The sequence below is a fragment of the Bos indicus genome, chromosome 3, assembly GCF_029378745.1.
Source record: "Bos indicus isolate NIAB-ARS_2022 breed Sahiwal x Tharparkar chromosome 3, NIAB-ARS_B.indTharparkar_mat_pri_1.0, whole genome shotgun sequence".
In the NCBI taxonomy this organism is placed as follows: Eukaryota; Metazoa; Chordata; class Mammalia; order Artiodactyla; family Bovidae; genus Bos; species Bos indicus.
In genome coordinates, this window is record NC_091762.1 from 116,511,548 (window position 1) to 116,531,428 (window position 19,881).

Sequence of the window (19,881 nt, forward strand, 5' to 3'; positions counted from 1 at the left end):
GTCTGCCACAATGCTTTTGATCCATGGCCCGTCCAACCCCTTTATAAGCCCTCTGGTTCTGCAAACAATCGGGTAAGATTCTTTTACTTGCAATAGACAGAAATATAGTTCAAGTTGGCCTCAGAAAAAACAAATTCATTGGCTTAATAGAACTGCAAGTCCCAATGGGAGCTGAATCTAGCTTTAGGGGAAACTCGTTCCAGATATTCAGGCAACATTGTCAGAAGCTGGTTTCCATCTCTTGGTTCTGCTTTCATCTGTGTTGGTTTCCATCTCAGACAGCGTCTCCCAAGGATGGAAGCTCCAGGTTTACAACAGGTAGAGAGGCTCTTTCTTGGGAAATTCGGCAAGGGCCTCAGGGCTGGCGCTCAAGCTGGCTGGCTGGTTTGGGTCAAGGACCATACATCCCAAATGGCTCACTCTGTTTGAACAGCTGTGACCTCTTGTTATCCAGGATGATGTCACAATCTAAATCATGTGACCTCACTTTTCCTACCAGCCCTTCCCACTGTGGCCTCCACTCCACCAGAACCCAGCTCAGCCTTGCTCTGGGTCAGCCGTGGTAGCAGTCAGAGAAGCACAGTGTCTCCAGCTCATCAAGTCCTGGACAACAGGGATGAAGCCAAGAACCTGAGGGTGAACTTTTCCTATTTAGCAGGTACTGCATTTCCTCAGGGTATCAGGAGCAGATAGATTCAAATATAAGCCCCAAGTCTTTTAGAAAACCAAGTCCAAGAAAAATTAAAAAAAAACCATCACTCTGATGAAAATTCATGCCCCTCACTCTTCTAGCATTTTAAGATGGAGACAGAATTCTCCTTGGAAAATAAGCAAATCATTAGGATGGAGAGATAGTGCTGGTCCAGTTTTAGCCACTTATACCCGTGGGGTCATTGCTTCTGTTAAGCCTATGGCCCATGTGAAAGCTCCAGCATAACTGACACTTTCTATAAAAGGAGGAATATGGAACATCTCCTTCAACCTCAGACTTATGAGCTGGACAAATGGCAAGAATTTAGAAATGACTTTCAAGTGGATGGTTTATTAGCCTCTGGAAAGGGAAGACGGTTGTTTGAAGCCAGTGGGAGTTCAATAAGGGCCAATTGGGGAAGATTACTTTCATTTCCTTGTTTTGACAGGGAACTCGGGCTCACACAGCTGAAGCCATCTGTAGACATAATATATCTGGATCGAAACAACATTTTGGGGAAAGTTTCTCATGATCTCCTCTGGATTTGTAAGCTGGGGCATCACCCTGGATGGGGATGGGATTAATGGGTACTCCAAAAAGGGGCTGATGGCTCTCAAATTAGCGGGTAACCCCAGCTTTCCAAAGGGTTCTATCATTTATACTCCACAGTGAAATACTTCCATCCATCATTTAGATGACACTGATGGCACTCTGGGCATTATTATTAATAATGTTAATATTTCTTATTAATGAAAACAGTGACAAGGGCAACCACAACTCCCGGTAACTGTCTTGAATGCTCACGGCATCCTGGGCACTGTGCCCGAAGCTCCACGGGGATTAAATCATGCACTATAATCCAGGAAAGCAGGAGCCCTGAGGAAACAAATGCTGGTGCTGGGCGGGGGAAGGGGAGGCATGGGGAGGACAGCTAAGTTTCTTTCATATTCAAGGGGGTCCCATCTAAGGGGGAGGGCCTCAGCAGCTGGAGGCTCACTGCAGATGTCACAGCAGCCTCTCCCTGGGAGCGCTCGTCGTGACCCAGGAAAAGTCTGCCTGGTTTTAGGAAGAGCTCCCAGCCCTGAAGCTCTCTTGGGAGTCCCTTGGGCTGCAAGATCAAACCAGTCCATCCTAAAGGAAATAAACCCTGACTATGCACTGGAAGGTCTGATGTTGAAGCTGAAGCTTCAATACTTTGGCCACCTGATGTGAAGAGCCAACTCATTGGAAAAGACCCTAATGCTGGGGAGGACTGAAGGCAGGAGAAGGAGATGACAGAGGATGAGATGGTTGGATGGCATCACCTACTCAATGGACATGAGTTTGAGCAAACTCCAGGAGATGGTGAAGGCTGGATGGTGAAGGCTGAGGCAAAGCCTGTCGTGCTGCAATTCATGAGATCTCAAAGAGCTGGACATGAGTTAGCAACTGAACAACAACAATGGTTTTTCCAGTAGTCATCCACAGATGTGAGAGCTGGACCAAAAAAAAGGCTGAGCATGGAAGAATTCATGCTTTTGAATTGTAGTGCTGGAGAGGACTCTTGAGAGTCTCTTGGACTGCAAGGAGACCAAACCAGTCAATCCTAAAGGAAATCAACCCTGATTATTCATTGGAAACACTGATGCTGAAGCTGAAGCTCCAATCTTTTGACCACCTGGTGCAAAGAGCCAATTGATTGGAAAAGCCCCTGATGCTGGGAAAGACTGAGGGCAAAAGCAGAAGAGGGTGGCAGAGGATGAGATGGTTGGATGGCATCACCAACTCAGTGGACATGAATTTGAGCAAACCCTGGGAGATAGTGGAGGACAGGTAAGCCTGGCATGCTGCAGTCCATGGGACTGCAAAGAGTCGGACACAACTGAGAGGCTGAACAACCCACTCATGGGGACCGGGACTTGGCAAGTATAGGCTGGTGTCAGAGCCTGCTACAGAAGCTGAGCCTCAGAGCAGCACCTCATCCCAGGGAGAGCACGGGCTGCAGGCTGAACAGTCACAGGCACAGGCAGGGGAGCCTGAGCTGAAGGGCGGCAGCTGGATGGCCCCAGCCCCAGGTGGTTCCTCAAGGATGCTGGGCTTGGGCTGTTGGAGTGAGTCCTGACCCCACACCCTGATGTCAGGGGAGGATGTAAGCTTCGTGTCTGTTAAACCCTCATGGTTCTCTGCAAGAAAGAGAAAACATGATTACAAGTTAGGTAAGTATTCATTTACACTTGAAAAGAAATCATGAGTGAGTGAGTGAAGTCTCTCAGTCATGTCCGACTCTTTGCGACCCCATAGACTCTAGCCTACCAGGCTCCTCCGTTCATGGAATTTTCCAGGCAAGAGTACTGGAGTGGATTGCCATTTCCTTCTCCAATGGCAAATCACAAATTTTGAAAAGCTGATACATAATACATAAGTTACAAAATCCAAGAAAGCAACTTGCTTTATGACTCTTGGAATTACAGTTAATATATTTTATTAACTGCCTACCCTCACTCTATCATACAATCCCCTTCCATTTGGCTGCATATTCTTTAATCACTTCTGTATTCAATAATAATTCTGAATTATTGCTTTTTACAGAGAGACTAGCAGTCAACTCAGTCCTTCCTTTGGCAGTGTTGGTCAAAATTAGTTTTATATTTGCTCTGGGTACGTGTCTTTCAGCTCTGCAACCTGTTGTTGGTGATGGGACGTTAGGGGACAAATGCTAGAAACTCAGGTAAACTGGAGAATTGTTGAGCTTGGAAAAGTAGTTGTTGAAATTCCTTCCTATTCAATTTCAGGGCATTTCTGCATTTCTAGCCCTCGGGATTCTCTGTGTTGGTGACACTGGTGCTCAGTTTGCCGCAACCCAGATGTTAGCATGTTCCATATGCAGCTAGTGGGTGATAGGAGGAGTCACAGAAGCTGTACCTAAACCCGGATGGTGACCAACAGCATAACTACATGGAACTGGACCCAACCCACAGACAGCTACCCCAAGACCTGGAACTAATCAGTTTCCCAGCTCAACTTGCCCTGATATGGATCTTCAAATTCCCCGGGCCCTCTCCTCCACCAGCTGCAGGAGAATGAAGAGGAAGTTGGATGGAAAAGAGATGGTGGGCTTAACCAGTAGTGATCCACATACATCACTCTGCAAAATGCACACAACAGATTCCCACGGGGACACATGGCTAGGCTCGTCTCAGTGCCCTTAAACTGAGGCTGTGTCCTCTTCATAATCAATCCTGCCAACGGGCTTGGGAGCACTCGTGGGTGCAGCCCCGGCCCGGGGAGGGCATGGTGAGGGTGCTCAGCCCAGTGTCTGGGGAGACGGGCAGATGCTGGGACTGGTTGCTTGCAGGTGTGGGGTGGAGGGGAGCCCTGCCAGGCAGGGCTGGTCTTGATCACATCTGAGATCTCTACCACCCCTAAGATATGAGATGCCCTGTAAAATCCATTCCCTGACCTCTAGAGCTGAGCAGTGCACATAGAATCCAGCCCTCCATTGATTACAGTTCTCCAACGTTTGAAGAGAGAATGGAGCCTTGAGCTCTTGAGGATGCTGTGCATCAAATCACAAATGGCCCTCCATTCACTCTGTGCCAATCAGGGCATCAGCAGACAGGGACCCCCACAGGGTCTCCTGTGGAACCAGGAGGGTTCCAGCTCTGAGACCCTGACAGTCTTGGATGCCCATCCACGGAACAGCGCCAACCCTCCAAACAGGGGAATAGAGAGGGTGGAAGGACATGGCTCACATTTATTTTTCACTCTGTTGAAAAGTGAGCAAGTTTAGATGCCATGAGTGAAGAGCCCAGAGAGAGGGAGGGTGCAGAGGCAGGAGGGACTGGGATATGAGGGAGCAGGACCTAGAGGAGCAAGGGTTCTTGTCTAGAGGAGATCGGGCTTCCTTAGCTTTTGAGAATGTGTTAGTTGCTCAGTCGTATCTGACTATTTTGTGATCCCATGAACTGTAGCCCGCCAGGCATGTCAGTCAATGGAACTCTGGCAAGAATACTGGAGTGGGTAGCCATTCCCTTTTCCAGGGGTTCTTCCCGACACAGATTGAACCCACGGTCTCCTCTATTGCAGGCAGATTCTTTACCGTCTGAGCCAACAAGGAAGTCCTTATTTTGTTCTAATTTTGGCTTCAGAAGAACGACCACCATTGGAGCCAATGCCCAATTTCCTAAGTTCACACATGGAAACGTATGTTTTGTCAACGGAGCTACAACTTGGGTTAAAGATATACTAACTCTGCGAGCTCATTTGTCACCAATGTATCAACGATTGATTCATTTACTTACCTACCTTTTCCCCCAAATGATTTTAGGTGATGTTCGCAAAATGGATTTGTGAATCAGGGGAAAAATGAATACAAAAGTATGCGCTAGGACTGGGGACATCACAGTTGGGGAGAATCAAGGTGGCAGAAAAACAATATAGACCCAAAGGAATTAGCCTGATTGAAGAAGGTACAAATTTGGATCTGATGGTCCTAATAGCCAAAGCAAAAACACAAACATGAATTGGTTATCAGATCTCAGTGTTCTTGAAAAGAAAACAAATGAGTCCCTTACGGAGGCAAAATGTCTCCTGGTGTGTGTGTGTGTGTGTGTGTGTGTGTGTGCGTGTGCGTGTGCGTGCATGCATGTGTGTGACTGTACATGTGTGTGCCTGTGTGTGCACTGCCATTTCTTACATCAGGCTTCTTAAGTGATTTGAACACTTAAGAACGCACAGTGTCCTCAAGAGCTCAAGGCTCTTTCTTCTGACCCCACTGTGCATATGCAGAGAGTCTGATGGTGCAAATCCATGGCAGCGAAGGGAACGAGACGATAAGACACACCTCACGCAGAAAACTCTGGAACCCATGGAAGCCTAGATGGACTCTGTGCCCTTTTGCAACAGGAATGTGGATAAGAGTTGTGGTGGATGTGGATAATTGTCTTTGAAAGTGCACCAAAACTGGTGTTATGGGTTGAGGGCAGACTCAGGTATCTCAGAGAGTTTATCAGATGGTCATGTGGCATGTCTGTTTTGGGGAACTGAGACTTTCAACCAAAATTTTCCTGTAGAAGGAAACTGAAGGGACGGGAGATTAGGAAAACGTTAAGAATGAGTGGGTTTCCCAAAGTTTTGTTCCATACAGAACACTGGAGTAAGTTTTTAGCTGGGAATTTTTTTGTGGTAGGATTCTCATCATGGCCAAAGGGGGAAAAAACCTAAGTAATATTCCCATAACACCATTTTGATGCTGTATGATTTCTCAGTGAAGCCAGCAAGAGGAAATCATTGCCAAATGTACCCTTCCATTGCTCTCTACCATGACATTTTTTGGAGAAGTTCTGCTGGAATGAAGATTGGAGTTAAGACAAGTTGATATCACACTCTGATCTCTGGCAATAGTTACCCAGCAGGACTGGGTTCCCCACTGACTCCCAACTCATGACGGTACAGCTATGAGGCCCATGTACGAGGAGCCTGTCTGAAGCTTTCCCAGGCAGGAGGGTGGGCAGTCAGCGCTGCCCAAAGCCATTTTAATTATAAGGTCCTATTTTATACCATGTGAAATTAGAGCTTGATTTGCCCAGATTCATGCAACCGTGTTTAATACAGATCAGAAAATCAATCCGGAATATTCATTGGAAGGACTGATGCTGAAGCTGAAGCTCCAATCCTTTGGCCACCTGATGTGAAGAACTGACTCATTGGAAAAGCCCCTGGTGCTGGGAAATATTGAAGACATGAAGAGAAGGGGATGACAGAGGATGAGATGGTTGGATGGCATCACCGACTCATTGGACATGAGTCTGAGCAAACACCAAGAGATAGTGAAGGACAGGGACGCCTGGCCTGCTGCAGTCCATGAGGTCACAGAGCTGGACATGACTCAGCAACTGAACAGCAACAAAGGCATGAATAAATCTTGGAATCCGCTGAGCGTGCACACTGCTTACCCTGCAGCCTGGCTGGGTCCTCAGTCAAAGCCTGGACACAGGTCCCTGAGGGCTAGAAACGTCGTATTGTTTATTGACAATTCTTTAAAAGCGTCCTGAGTGTAGGCAGGCTGAGACAGAACTGCCAGAACCATGTTGAAACCCTGCGATCTTGACCCTCGGTCCAGATGCTTCACTTGTTTTCTCTGTGACGAAGGTGCTTTGTAGCCAGTCTTTGCTCAAAGCATTCATTACGGGTTTGACATTTATCCCAACAGCATTTTTAACAGTTACGTTTAATTCATTCTTCTTCTCCCTTTCATATTTCCTTGAAAAACAATGAACCATCTCCATCTTTTCAGAGGAAATAGTTGCCCCTGATTTTGGAAGACAGCAGGTTTTGCGCCGAGTTTAGAAGCTCACTTGACTCCTATTATGCCTTATTTGGGGCAGCTTCCTGAGCTGCCAGGATTATCTAGAAGCATATCACGGGCAATTTGCATGACTTGTCCAGGGACCCACTGTAATGCCTGCAGCTCATTTTCATAATGTCCTACTCACTAGAGCTTGCACCCTAAGCAAGTCCCCTCAGTTAACTGAGACCGCACTGTATGCTGTGCCCAGCATGCCTGTCCCCGGGGGCTGGGATGAAGAGGTGGGCATGACTGACACTGACTGCCATTAACGTGGGAAACATAGAATTGGCTCTGCCTGTGTCTCACTACAGCTTATCAGGTTGTGGGCTGAACTGTGTCCCCTGCAAAGGGCACCTCTGAGACCTAACCCCTGCACCTCCGAATATGACTTAATTTGGAAATAGGGTCTTCATAGAGGTAGGCAAGTTCAAATGGTGAGCCCTGATCCAGGTGGCTTATTTGACTGCAGTCCTTGTGAAAAAGAGATATCTGGACCCAGAGACAGACTCACACAGAGGCAGGACTATGTGGAGAGAGCCACAGGGAGGATGCTATGATGGACGGGAGGACCAGAATGATGCTGCCACAAGCTAAGCAAAGTCTGCAGGCACAAAAAGCTGGAAGAAGCCAGAAAGGATCCTTCCTTTAGATTTCAGAGGGAACCCAGCCCCGCCAGCACCTGGATTTTGGACTTCAGCCTCCAGAGCTGTGGGATGATAACTTTCTGTGGTTCTAAGCTCCCTGATTTGTGGAACTTTGTTACAGTAATCTTAGGAAATGAATACTCTAAGCGATATTGTAGTTTCTATTTTAGAGTTGAGGAAACTGAGTCTCAGGATTTCTCCAAGCTATCTCAACTGGTGTCATGGGATGAACTGAAGTATCTTCATCTTTAGAGTTCTCCAGTGCCTCTCACCCAGGAGGCAAGGATGTTGCCTACTTCTGACAGCCATCGTGCACACCAGCAACCTGCTTTTGGAAAATGGTGGTGATAAATATAAGCTTCCACATGCCTGATATCAATGCACACAAAGCGCTTTTCTGTATATTTCACCATTTGTCTGGCTCACTAACTTGGATGCTATGAACAGGTAGAATGGCATGATTATAATGATGAAAGCCCTTCCTAGAGACATTGGTCCCCCATTTTAGCCAAAATATAAGAAATGGATGCACTTAACATCTGGGCTTCCCTGGTGGCTCAGAGGTTAAAGCGTCTGCTCATGATGTGGGAGACCCAGGTTCAATCCTTGGGTCGGGAAGATCCCCTGGAGAAGGAAATGGCAACCCACTCTAGTACTCTTGCCTGGAGAATCCCATGGACGGAGGAGCCTGGTTGGCTACAGTCCACGGGGTCGCAAAGAGTCGGACACCACTGAGCGACTTCACTTTCACTTTAACATCTACCTGGGAGGATGTGGCAAAAACAGGCAGATGTGTCATTTACAGACGAGAGGAAGAGTCCCTGAGCAGAGTGGGGTGGCCGGGGGTGGGGGGATGAGTCTGCCTGATGGCATCTCAGTGATTGGCTCTGAGTGCAAGATTGTGCGAGCAGGGCAACTTGTCAGCATCACTTCTGATTAAAGCCCAGAAAAGTCTGGGTTCAGGTACTCCTGTGATCTCTGGCTCCAGGCAGCAGGCAGTGCTCTGAGGAAGAGATCAGCGTTGTAGAAACAGCAGAGCACGTTCCCTCACTGTGTTATATTTCCTGCAGCTTCTTGATCACGGCCACCATCTGCATAATGTAGGCACTCTTAATCCATATTCTGGTAATTGTGACCATAGATCACAGAAATTCATTCACATGGCACATAAGATAAGAGATGAAGAAACTGCTTCATGCATGCAAATCGAAACTGCTTGTATTCCTGAATATAATGATGGGGAAAAAAACCCGTGAGTTTCCAGATGTGCTCACGAGCGATTTTCAAGACATACAGTCACTCGGTAATGCATTCTGATGAATTTTTCAGAGATGAAATATGCCTTTGATTAAGGAAGGTTTTCCCCCCCTTTATGATAAGTCCTGTGTGCATGGGGGTACTCATTTAGTCAGGATGTCGTATGCAAAATGAAAGGATAAAACCTTCACTTTGATTTATGATCATGGTTATTAATTTCTGATGCAGCTTTTGGGTTTGGATTATTTGGGGGTGGAGAGATTTGGCAACGTCTGTGAGGAGCCAGAGAGATTTACTGGTATAAACATCACAGCAGAGGTCTAGCTGTAAATAACACAACTTCTAAAAGAAGTATTAAATCCCATGTTATTAGTAGGAAGAAACTTTAAAAAATAAGCTGATGCAGACTGTGATGTCTGCACAGGTAACTTCTGAGAGGAACCCCACGTGCAGGACACTTTCCTTATTTCCCATGAGAGCCGTGATTCCAAACCCTTTTGTCTGGGCTCGGGTGTTTCCTGGATCCTGGTGCAGTCAGCTAGTTAAGACTGGTTAATTTTCCTAATGATCATGAATCATAGGTTATAACTTCCATAGGCTATTTTTAATTCCCTTTTGTGCAAATGCACAGTATGGGCTAGCTGTACCAAAGTGCCAACTTTGGGTGCAGGGGGAATTCATACCCTTTTTAGCCTGGGCATTTCAAGTGGCACCTTGTTGGTGGCTTGAGCAAACAGCCTCAAGGTAGGGTGGGCATGTCAAGCTGGCCTGGCAGGAGGGAGTTTGCAGCTGGAGCATGGAGGCGAGGGGTCACTTGGTACCCAGTGTCCACTCACAAGGTCTGTGCTTCTCGAGACGGTTCTGACTGATAGCCGTGACCAAGGGAAGGACCTGGCCTGGGGTTCTCTGGGCAGAACTTGGGATGGGGTCATGATTCCAAAGAAGTCCAAAGAAGGCTCAGAGGCCAGGTCTGGTTCCTAGCAGTGGGTTTGGCTGCTTGTTTGGGATTGAGCTTAGTAGACGGAATCCAGAACCATGGGGGAGACCTTGGGATGGGGCAGGGGGCTTGAGGTGGAAGCCAAGATGTAAGACATCTTACAGGTGCAGAAAAGCCTAGTTGGATGGTGGTGCATAGGGGTGGGGGTGGGGAGGGGAGGGAAAGGAGCCCACAGTTTGGCAGTGGGGGATGCTCTTCCCTCCTTGTTCAGGATGTGAGATTCTCCCTACCCCACGTAGACTCCAATGCACCAGCAGAGTGCCAGGAGAGACCTGTACATAGGTGGGTAAGAGTCCATGTCCTCCTGCTCATGGGGATTTATGGAGAAGCCAGGAACGCTGTTCCCAGAGAAATGACAAGAGCTGGGGTGAGTGAAGCGCCAGCAGCCGCCTTCAGCCATTCTCTCCACACCCCACGCCCCGAGGCGCCCCCGCTAACATCTGCTCCCACTCCTCTGTGCCCTGCCCTCCCCTGACACATCACCCTGATGGGGATGGAGAATGTTCACCCCTTCTCCTTAGCCAGATAGTGTCCTTAGCGTCCCTGCCTGGGCTTGTTTATCTGATATTTCCCAGGAAATCATCACGTGGGATTGTCTTTGATTAGATGTGAACCAGGGCTGGGCTGGGAGAAGGGACACAAGACTGTAGAAGCTGGTGCATCTGAGAAGAGAGGACAGAGGACCAAGCTGAACATCTTGGAATTAGCTGAGAGCATCTGCCAGAGAAACAGCAGGAGCAAGCAGAGACAGGCGGCTTTCAGGCTGCCCAGCTCCCTGTTTCCACCCACCGATCCTCTTCTGAGGTCCTGGCAGGGAGAACAGAGCTTCCTCTCTGCCCTCCTCTGAGCTGTTTGTCCGGAGGAATGATTGCCCCCCACCCCCCCACCTAAGAGGTGAAGCAGTGTGGTTCTTGCTGCGGACCCAGCCTGTCAGGCCCATGGGAGCATCTCTGTACACACAGGCACAGACCCGCCTCCTGGGAAATGCTCGTGTGGATCCGATCCTCAAATGAGAAAGAAAGACTGAGGAGCAAGGAGAGAAACTTTTCAACCATTTCATGCGATCAATCATCAAATGACTGTGTGCCCCCACTCCCCACCTAGAGAAATTAAATTTAATGAAACAACTGGTTCAAGTTACAGCATTTAGGCAAAGCAGATTTTTGATGAATTTTTCGAAGGAGCCAATGAGTCATAGCAATCATACTTCAGTCAAAATTCTTAAACCAGTGCACAATCACAAAAGAAGCTTAAGCAACTGACTTTTAATGGTTTAAGCTGAGACACGAGAAGACAAATATATTTAGCGGATTCTTTTGCTTTTTTTTTTTCTTCCCCAAGTCTGAGCAGCATAATCAGTTTGGAATGCTTGGTGGTAATTAAGATTTGTGGAAGGCTGAATTTTAGAAATATGGATGCTCTGTGAGAAATTCGGGGCCAGAGAACATTGGTGGGGATGAAGGAATCCTCAGGCCCTAGGGGCCAGCCTGTTGTTTTCTGAAGCTCCCTGATGCCCTTGTGAAGGCTTGGGGAATGTCTTCTGGATGATTCCTTCACTGCAACCACACTGGCAAAGGCCAGACAGGCCACAGGAGCTGCGGGAGGTGTCAGAAGGGTTCACAGTGCCAGTAAATGGGCTCCAGATGGGCAGGTTGACCCACTCAGACCTCCCGTCCTCCTCGGAACGGTGTCTCCATCACTCCTTTCAAACCACACATGGGCAGGATGCACCTAGGCTCTAGGAAAACTTCCAGGAGCTTAATTCTGACCCCTCCACCAGATAACTCCCTTCTCGTCTCCTTGTTTGTGGATAACTGAGCAGACAAGGGGCCTTTCCAGGTAGGAAAAAGTGGTAAAGCACCTTCCAATGCAGGAGATGCAAGAGACATGGGTTGAATTCCTGAATCAAGAAGATCCCCTGGAGAAGGAAATAGCAACTCACTCCAGTATTCTTGCCTGGAGAATTCCATGGACAGAGGAGCCTGGCGGGCTATACTCCGTGGGGTCACAAAAAGTCAGACACAGCTGAGCACATGTGGGAGCAGACAAGGGAGACAGGAGCAGCGCTCAGCTTCCCCACCTCTCCTTTTGTCCTTGGATTCCATCCTGCCAGCGTTGTGAAGCTCCTCTGAAACCCTGTCTCCCACCCAACCATCCACCCTGTTTGCTTGGACAAGCTCCCCCCATCTCTCTGGGGCCAGAGGAGGCTTCACCCTCCCTGCTTTGCCTCTATCACCCAGAGTCCTCCTGGTTCTCCCCCTCCCAGATCCCCATGGCTGGCATCTCCAGGAAGCCTGCTTTGATGGGGGAGATGCTCGCCTCGCCACAACATCCCCCCATCCCACGAGGAGAGGCTGTGTTGCAGATCATAGGCTGGTCCTATTGGCACCTGTCAGAGACACGTGCTCTGGGCATCCTGGACCACATGCAACCTGGCCGAAGGTTCTTCACTCCTCGGGACGCAGAAGTACCCTGAGTCTGGGGACTGTGCCAAAACCACAGGAGGAGTCAGCCCCTTCTGATGAAGTTATCTGCTTTCTCAGGAACATCAAAGAAGTGCCAGAAACTTAGAGTGGGATCAGTGGCTTTGGAGATGTCTAATTTGGCCACGGGACAGAGTCACCCAGCTTGTCAAGGACAAACAATTTTGAGGTATCTCCTCTGAGAACAGCTCTTTACTTCTTTTTTCTCCTCTAATATATAAAGCAGCTTTCAGGTCACAGAAGACCCTGCTACATCTCAAGAACAGAATGGAATAGAATCAGAATTAGGTGTCTGTGCAGAGATGGACACAGAGGTCAACCCAGCGTGGGAGTCTTGGGAGGTACCTGGAAATAGACCAGGCACAGGTGGGAACCTGAGTCAGGCAGCGTGGTGTAACTCAGGTGTTTCAAATTGCCCACACCTGTCTTGTAGGCTGGGCCAGGTGCTAGGGCCAGCAGTGGACACAGCCCAGGTGCAGGTAGGAAGCTAGGCCAGCATTCCCCGACCCAGAACCATGGCTGGTCTCCAGATCCAAACCCAGCCTTCATTTCTATGGTTCTGTAGAAAAGGACACACCGAGAGACTGTCAAGTACTTTGCTACAAAATATAACTTTTTCTCATTCCTTTTTCCTAGTCTAGCAAATCTTTTATCATTTTCTTAAGGCAGTGACCACAGTCCCGTTCCGTCTTGGCAGCCCGTCCCTGGCATTGAGTGGCACCATGTTCATGGGCACAGACATCTGCTCCATCATCTGCCCTAAATGCCTGTGTTCTAATGTGATAGGACACAACCGGAAACTGTAGACACAGTGGAACGGCATACACAGCGTGATCACTACTGAACTTAACACTTTTTCATGTGGTTCAGACTGGTGGGAAACACACAAGGATGCCGAGAATCGGCTCTGGGTGCTGCATGTTTTGTATAATTTCCTTTCTTTTTCTTTCTCCCCTTTTGTGTATATTGAAAATTTCCACAAATGATTTTGTTCTACTTTTATGATGAGAAATAGGCTCAAAAGAAAATAACGGATCATGACCGAGGCTGGGAGGCCAGGCCCCAGACCTCACTGGGCAGCTGGGTAAGTTTAAAGGAGTTTGAGCGTCCCCTGGATGCTGATGGACAAACTGGCCTTGCTGACGGCTCTCCTGGGAATAACCCAGACTCTGGCCCCAGGAGGGAGCACCCATGTGTCCAAGGGTCCACCTTCTCAGGCCTGTGACATGTTTCCTTTCATGCACATGCAGGGATTAGTCGTCAAACACGAAGAACCCTCCTCCGGGCAGGAGCTGTCTCATCCCGTTCTCACCTTACAAAATCAGAAGACCTCAGCAAGTCAGGGAGGGCGAGACCATCTATTTGAACTACTTCATGCTGTAAATGAGACGGTGCAGAAATATCTATCAGAGTGCTTCCAATTAAAAGCGGGTTTGGACCAGGCAGAAAACACTTACCTAGTTTACATCTCTGCATCCATCAGTCTCACACTCATTCATTTTGCCACTTTTATACAAGAGACAAATATTTCTCATAGACAAATATTCTACGAGAGTAGACTATTTCATCAGAAAGTGGGACAAAATCCATTCGTGTACAGTCATTAGGAGTTAGACTGCAAATACCATTCTCCAAATTAATTTGGTTTAGGCTTAAGTAGAGAAAGATGCCGTCTGGTGCTTCATTTTTCACTGGGAAGAGATCCAGCTCCTTCTCGCTGTGACCTGGGAGCCTGGAGCAGGGCGTCAAGGGGGTTGGGAGGTGCTAGGGGGACTGGGGTCAGGGTGCGGGCAGAGGTCTGGGGTCAAAAGCGGGACGAAAGTCACTTTCTGGAAGGAAGATGCTATGTGAGGTCACCAAATGAGGGAGCTGAGGACGAAGACGGGAAGCAGAGCCTCTGGCAGGGATGCCTGGGGTCAAGGTTGAAGGGTCAAAGGAGCATGGATGCTGGAGTCTTTGCTCAGCTCCTGTCTAAATGGGTGGGTGTCTTTTCAGCCTGCTGAGAACTGACTTCCAACAACTCGACACCTTGAGATTTAGAGGCTTTACCATTGTTCTGTCCTTCATTCACACTCCCGAGTGCATTTCTGTCTTGCTGTAATCCCCTCATCCCTCTCTCATCCTCGGGCATTTTCTCTTGACACTCGGTCCCTCTGGGGTCTCTCTCCTCCACAGGCTCAAGGCTGTCCCCTGGGCACCCTGGGTCTGAGGCTTCCTTTCTTTCTGGGCTTGTCAGATCCCAACCCTCCTCTGTCACCTCAGGTCGGCGTGTCCCCAGCGGTATGAAGTAATTGAACGAATCACAAGCCACGATGGGAACCTGGTTAGTTAGAAAGCGGGTGGAGACAGAGATGGAGGTGGGGGAGATGAGAATACCCACAGACTCTCAATGGGGTAAATTGAGGAAGGCTTAGTGGCAGATGGTCTGTCTACAGAAGTGTGGCTGAGGGGGGCTGAGAGGAAGCAGAGCAGAAGGCAGCTGGGCTGGGGGCCTGTTGAGATGCCTGTTCCAGTCAGTGGGGACTGTGGGTGCCCCACTTCCACGTGTCACCGGGACCCCCCAGAGTGGACATGCTTTGAACAGCCGGGGTGAAGACTCAGCTGCATTGAGAGGGCAGGGACCTTTGACTGACGGACAGAGACAGCTGTCCTGGGGTGTGTGGTGACCTCTCTGGGGAAGGGGAGAGGTCAAGAGGACGATGTCTGACCTCCCCACCCCCGGCCTCCCCCACCAGGCTCTTTATTGACCAAACCCAACCAGAGCTCGCAGGAGGGGAACCCAGCTGGTGCTGCACCCCCGGGTAGAGAGGGGATGGGGAAGCATAAAGGTGCGACACCACACAGGAAGCTGGAAACGGGCAGCCCCAGCGGAGCTGGTGTCCCTCCTATGAAAACCCAGCACTGAACAACAAGGTCCTGCTCAAGGACGCAGGGAACTATGTTCCATATCCTGTGATGAACCACAGTGGAAAAAATGTGAAAAAGAATGCATTATATGTATGTGTGTGTGTGTGCACTAAGTCGCTTCAGTCGTGTCCAGCTCTGTGCGACCTTACGAACTGTAGCCCGCCAGGCTCCTCTGCCCATGGGATTCTCCAAGCAAGGATACTGGAGGGGGTTGCTGTGCCCTCCTCCAGGGGATCTTCCCCACCCAGGGGTTGAACTTGGGTCTCTTATGTCTCCTGCATTGGCAGGCAGGTTCTTTACCATTAGCGCCACCTGGGAAGCCCATATATGTGTGTATATAAACGTATAACTGAGCCACTGTGCTGTGTGGCAGAAAGTACCACAGCATTGTAAATCAACTACACTTCAGTAAAATACATTTTTAAAAGTGTTCAAAAATATTTTTTAAAAAAGACAAAAGAATGGCCCATGCTCTGCCCTGGCCCGCCTGGCTCTCTCTCGCTGCAGGGCCAGGCTTGTTTGTCCTGCATTCAACTTCTTGTCACGTGCCTCAGAGGCCTCTACTTCCAACTCCTCCAGGGTAAGTGCAGACTGTTCCCAGGGACCCACCCAGCTATGAGGTCAGATCAGGGACCTGGAAGTTCTGACTCAGAAAAGTCCATGCCAGCAGAATCCCCCCTGCAGCCTTGCTGAAGTACCAAGAATGCGAAGCTCACAGGAGAAAGTTTCTGGCCTTCGGTCCACAGGAGCTGCCTGAGGCCTTGTTGTGTGTGGGCAGCCCCTCCACATTCACTCACAGAAATGCGGCCTTTAGAAGGAGCCACAGAAACCCCTGCCAGACTCACGAACGGGCCTCTGTGTGCTATGGGGGAAATACCAACGGCTCCCCGTTTTCTAAGCAGCCCCTTACTACACTGCCATATAAAATCATTACAGCCTGGATAAAAGAGATATGGGCTCTGAGACATAAAAGGAAAACTGTAACATCATAACTCATAAATGATTACAAGTCCACCACAAGCACCCCATTCCAGCACTCTTGCCTGGAAAATCCCATGGACAAAGGAGCCTGGAGGGCTGCAGTCCATGGAGTTGCGAGGAGTCAGACACAACTGAGAGACTTCACTTTCACTTTTCACTTTCATGCATTGGAGAAGGAAATGGCAACCCACTCCAGTGTTCTTGCCTGGAGAATCCCAGGGACGGGGGAGCCTGGTGGGCTGCCGTCTATGGGGTCGCACAGAGTCGGACACGACTGAAGCGACTTAGCAGCAGCAATGCCCAATCAACGCAACTCATAAGAGATCTGGCAATTGTATTTCGTTTCTCTGGTGATGCTTTGCTGATGGGGTCCCCCCCAAAGCAAGTGTCCTGATCTCTCAGAGGTCTTACAAGGGCCCAGGAGAGGCACGCAGCACCACAGAGCTTGAGCTGTGGATGACATACACTTTATCATTGAGCCCTTAGAAACACAAGTTAGGGCATAGCACACAGTATCTGTAAAAGGGAAACCACTGCTGATTAAATTATCAGGAAGCTCAGAGGAGGGTTTACAGCGTCTGTGAATGCTCCTGCAATATTCACAGCCTTTCCATTTTATGATCTCCTAATTTCTGCCTTCTAAACATGTGCCAATTCACAGTCCCAATTCCCATTTTCCCTCCTGCAATTCCCTTCACTTAGAGGGTCCACCAAATGTAACTCCGCTTGTTCTCTTTAGCCCAAGATTCTTTAGGATCCAGTCAGTCTGCACATGGGATTGATAATAGCCCCTGAGCTGGCTGGGTTGTCCGGGAGCTGGTGCTGAGAAGGAGGAAGATGGGGGTGGGAATGAAGAGGTGCACTGGGGGTAACTGCTGCAAAGTCAAGGGGAAGGAGCAGGATGGGCAGGGGCATCACTGGGCATTGGCGCAGACCCAGCAGAGTGCCCTGAAGAGCCCTGGGATGGCTGGGGATGGCAGGCCCTTGGAGGCCTTGCTAGGTCTTTGATTGGAAGCCACGAGAAGAGGAGCGTGACTACGGCTCCAAGCTGAGGCGGACCCTGAAGGAGCCTGCAGCTGCCAGTATCAGATGCACACAGTCCTCCAACTGGGCAGGGAGTCCTTTCCAGAAGGTTCGTGTGGGTGGTGTAGCGCCCGGGCAGCAACCACGTCCTTTGAGCTTGGACGAAAGCCGCCTGCCTTGCTGGCTGCCATTTTGGTGGATGAAATGCAGAAGTGTGCGGACAGAGGTCAGCCTTCTAGGAAGTAAGATGCCCGCGTCTGGAAGCAGACCCTGAGTGGGGAATCTCATGACCCCGCCTGCCAGCTCTATTCTTGCTTAAGTTTCCTTGAGATGGACTTTTCCAGGCAAGTTTCGACAGAGCGCTGTAGACCTTTTATACCCAAGAAGGTAGAGTTCTGGGGAGCTGAGGAGCCCCAAGTGTTCCCCAACATCAAGTCTCATTTCCTTAGAGCAGTGACCTTGCAGCTGGGAGGTAACAGGCACATCTCAGGGTCCAGGCGGGTGCCTGGGAGCTTCACAGCTGTGAAGCTTCACTGAGAGCTTCACAACTGGGAGAAGCCAGGCCTGCTGGGAATACGTGTGCGGTTTTGAGGGGTCCAGACCAGGCTGCCCATCACAGAGAGATTAGTTTCTGGAACCGTGGTCCCTAGAATCTGTGTTTATTCCGTAATTTCCAACTCACAGGACGATGTTTAGTTTGCATAGTTGTGGAGAGCTTTTTGGATTATGAATGATTATGGAGTGGTATTTTCAATTCACTCTATAAATAATGGATTTAGAATGACTCAGAGCAACCTTCTAAATATTTCAACACGGCCCCACATCCCTGTTTCAACTTTTGCCTACTCAGGCTGAAATTGCTTAAGATTTATGAATCTGCTTAAAGAATGCTCTGGTGTTAAAACCTCTGTAGAAGAAACTAATTAGAAATAGCATTAATTTGCACGATTTAATTATTATAGCGTGAAGCACGGCAGATTAAAATGGTCTCAGCAAGGCCGTCAAAGGGTTCTAAGATTAGAAGGATGTGGTTTTCCACAGCGCTCTTCTGAAACATGCATCCTGCTGTGTTGAGTTGCCTCTCCTCCCACAGCTGCTTCAGTCACTGACTCAAGGCCCATGATGAAACTTACAACGGATCAAACATCGAAAGCTTATAAGGTCGGAAGGAAAACAGAAATATCTGCTTGTCCTAGTTCCTAAACTGCCACAAGTGAAGAAAAAACCCAGTTCTGTTTTGCTTTCTGACAAATGATCACATTTTATCTCCTTTTGGGGCCTGGGTACTAGGACTTTTCCCACAAATCTTGTCTTTGAATCTCCTTCCCGCTCAGAGACATAGAGACTGAATGCAAGGAAACCACTAGCCACTTCAGCTTATTGTTCTATTGTTGTATGATTTTAACAAACACTACAGTATCTGTGAGGCTTAATGCGGGATTTATTTCTGGAAGCTCTGTTTAAACATTGCCACAGGTTTTAGAGGGCTTAGAGAAAAAGCAGCTAGAATAACTGAACTTTCACGGTCGACTGTGGCCACAGACAAACAAAATACAATTCTTTTCTTAACACACACCACAGTGTGTCACACAACAGCTGTGTGTGTCAGAGCACTTTCTTTGGGGGTTGCCTGTCGAGGGTTACGCCCCTTTGGTCAGGAAAAAAGTATTTATAGCACATTGTATTATGGAACTCTGCACTCATGGTCTTCATTTATTATTGAATATGTTTGTGGTGTGCCTATGTGTGTGTGATATGTGTGATGTGTGTAGTGTATGTGTGGTGTGTAGTGTATGTGGTGTGTGTGTGTGTGTGTGTGTGGCATGTGGTGGTGTGTGTGTGTGTGTGTGGTATATATGTGTATGTGATGTGTGTGTGTTTGTGACATGTGGGGTGTGTATGTGGGGGGGGTGTGTGTGTGGTAGATATGTATATGTGGTCTGTGCATGTGTGGTATGTGGTCTATGTGTGTGGTGTGTGTGTGTGGTATGTATGTGTACGTGATGTGTGTTTGTGACATGTGGGGTGTGTATGTGGTGTCTGTATATGTGTGTGTGTGGCATGTGGTGTGGTGTGTATGGTGTGGTGTGTGTGTGTGTGTGTGGTAGATATGTGCATGTGGTGTCTGTATGTTTGTGACATGTGGAGTGTGTATGTGGGGTGTGTGTATGTGTGTGTGGCATGCGGTGTGGTGTGTGCGGTGTGTGTGTGTGTGGTAGATATATGTATGTGGTGTGTGTATGCGTGTGTGGTATGTGGCGTGGTGTGTATGGTGTGTGTGTGTGTGTGTGGTGTGTGTGGTGTGTGTGGTGTGTGTGGGGGGTATATATGTGTATGTGATGTGTGTTTGTTTGTGACATGTGGAGTGTGTATGTTGGGTGTGTGTGTGTGTGGCATGTGGTAGATATGTATATATGGTGTGTGTGTGTGCCTGTGGCATGTGGTGTGGTTTCGTGTGTGTGTGTGTGTATGCATGGTATATACGTGTATGTGCTGTGTGTGTGCATGTATGGTATGTGGTGTGGTGTGTGTGTGGTATATGGTGTGGTGTTTGTGTGTGTGTGGTATAT

At 48.7% G+C, this 19,881-nt stretch overlaps 1 long non-coding RNA gene across 2 annotated transcripts; it reads left to right on the top strand.

Annotated features, from left to right (window-relative positions):
- The first annotated feature begins 375 nt into the window (after positions 1-375).
- Positions 376-5,286, top strand: LOC139182297 (uncharacterized). Of its 2 annotated transcripts, none has more exons than XR_011565964.1 (3): positions 376-658; positions 1,140-3,780; positions 4,757-5,286. It is a non-coding gene; the product is annotated as an uncharacterized lncRNA (long non-coding RNA). The 2 variants fall into 2 exon arrangements; XR_011565963.1 differs by having other exon boundaries at positions 392-658; positions 1,140-1,237; positions 3,463-5,286.
- Positions 5,287-19,881: the final 14,595 nt, after the last annotated feature.